Below are 2,500 nucleotides of genomic sequence, written 5' to 3' on the forward strand. Positions count from 1 at the left end.
AAACCGAGCATCAATGCCACAGAAAGTGCCGGGGCGCCAGCTGGAGCCATCATCCGCGTTGCCATGGCTCGCTTGGCCTTGGCTTGCCAGGCCCCGACACGAGCAATCGCGCATTTTCTTTGCAACCGACCATCAATGCCGCCCAACGGGGCCAGCACGAGCAGTCATCCGCGGTCCCCTGGCCCTGCGCACGTTTGTCTTTGAAACCGAGCATCAATGCCACAGAAAGTGCCGGGGCGCCAGCTGGAGCCATCATCCGACGTGCCATGGCTCTGGTCCCATGGTCTTCGCAACCGAGCATTCGTGACACCCGCGGGGCCAGGACACCAACCCTTCCGACACGAGCATTCGCGCATGTTCTTTGGCCACACAACGGCGCCAGCACGAGCAAAATCATCCGCGGTGTGGTGGCCTTGCACGGCCTTTTGTCTTTGGAACCAACCATCAGTGCCACGGGAAGTGCCGGAGTCCCGGCATCCGCGGTGCCAAGTCATTGCGCCCTTGGTCTCTGCAGCGGGGCATGCCGGGCACTCCCAACCATTGCAAGCAAGCAAGCAAGCAAGAAAGAAAGTAAGTAAGTAAGTAAGTATTACATATAGGGGCGGGACATGCGGGGAGATCTGCGAAACGTGCATTACGGGGCACACGCGTACCTACCGGGGCATACCGACCCCTATTGGGGCACACGTGTGCATATCGGGGCATACCGGGCCTATCGGGGCACACGCGTACATACCAGGGCATACCGAGCCCTACTGGGGCACACGTGCGCATATCGGGGCGTACCAAGCCTATCGGGGCATACGCATGTATCCCAAGGCATACCGAGTCTATCCGGGCATACGCGTTCATACCGGGGCGTAACGGGCCTATCGGGGCATACTTGGGCATATCCGGGCAAAAAATGCCCAAAACTTGCGCAACCTTGGCAACCGTGGTCCATTCCTCTCTATATGCCTAGCCTTGCCAACCGTGGTCCATTCCTCACTATATGCCATGGCCTTGTGCCCATGGTCTTCCCAAGACAGCGTCCAAGGCCCCCGGAAGGCCAAGGGAGCCCAACCCAGCAATGCCCTGCTATGGCAAGCCAAGGCCAAGCATTCCGGTGCCTATCCGGGCAAAAATGCAATTCCTCTCTATATGCCTAGCCTTGGCAACCGTGGTCCATTCCCCACCATATGCCATGGCCTTGTGCCCATGGTCTTCCCAAGACAGTGTCCAAGGCGCCCGGAAGGCCAAGGGAGCCCAACCCAGCAATGCCCTGCTTTGGCAAGCCAAGGCCAAGCATTCCGGTGCCTAACCTTGGCAACCGTGGTCCTTTCCTCACCATATGCCATGGCCTTGTGCCCATGGTCTTCGCAAGACATCGTCCAAGGCGCCCAAAAGGCCAAGGGAGCCCAACCCAGCAATGCCTTGCTAGGACAAGCCAAGGCCAAGCATTCCGGTGCCTATCCGGGCAAAAACGCCCAAAGCATGCCCATTCCTTAGCCTATCCAGGCAAAAACGCCCAAAATCTGCACATTCTAGTGCCTATCCGGGCAAAAACGCCCACCAGCATGCCACCCTCCTATAGGGTTTGCGCAACCAACCAGCCTAACCACCAGTGGCAACCAAAGGTGCTGTTAGCGACGACTTCTGAAGACGCAACGAGACGCGACGTGTTTGCGCCCAGACGCGACGAGACGATGCGGGATCTGCGCCCAAGAATGCCTAGACCCGTCGACTTGATGCGGGATCAGCTCGCCCAAGCATGCCTAGTGTGCAAGGCCTGTGTGCAAGGCTAGTGTCCAAGGCTAGTGTGCAAGGCTCATGTGGAACGCTAGTGCGCAAGGCTAGTGCCCAAGGCTTGTGTGCCAGGCCCGTGTGCAAGGCTAGTGTCCAGGGCTTGTGTGCATTGCTTGAGTGCAAGGCTTGTGTGCATTGCTCGAGTGCATGGCTTGTGTGCAAGGGTTGTGCGCAAGGCTAGTGTGCGGGGCTTGTGCGCATGGCTAATGTGCACGGCTTGTGTGCATGGCTACCGTGCAAGGCTAGTTTGCTTGGCTAGGGTGCAAGGCTCGCATGCGAGGCTAGTGTGCAAGGCTGCGTGCAAGGGAAGCGTGCAGGGCGAGTGTGCGAGGCCACTGTGCACGGCGCCAGCACTAGCGAGCCATCATCCGCGTTGCCATGGCTCGCTTGGCCTTGGCTTGCCAGGCCCCGACACGAGCAATCGCGCATTTTCTTTGCAACCGACCATCAATGCCGCCCAACGGGGCCAGCACGAGCAGTCCTCCGCGGTCCCCTGGCCCTGCGCACGTTTGTCTTTGAAACCGAGCATCAATGCCACAGAAAGTGCCGGGGCGCCAGCTGGAGCCATCATCCGACGTGCCATGGCTCGCTTGGCCTTGGCTTGCCGGGCCCCGACACGAGCAATCGCGCATTTTCTTTGCAACCGACCATCAATGCCGCCCAACGGGGCCAGCACGAGCAGTCATCCGCGGTCCCCTGGCCCTGCGCACGTTTG

This window comes from Tasmannia lanceolata, unplaced genomic scaffold (assembly GCF_043159265.1).
Source record: "Tasmannia lanceolata isolate RefF3 unplaced genomic scaffold, GAP_Taslan_0.1 ptg000051l, whole genome shotgun sequence".
Lineage (NCBI taxonomy): Eukaryota > Viridiplantae > Streptophyta > Magnoliopsida > Canellales > Winteraceae > Tasmannia > Tasmannia lanceolata.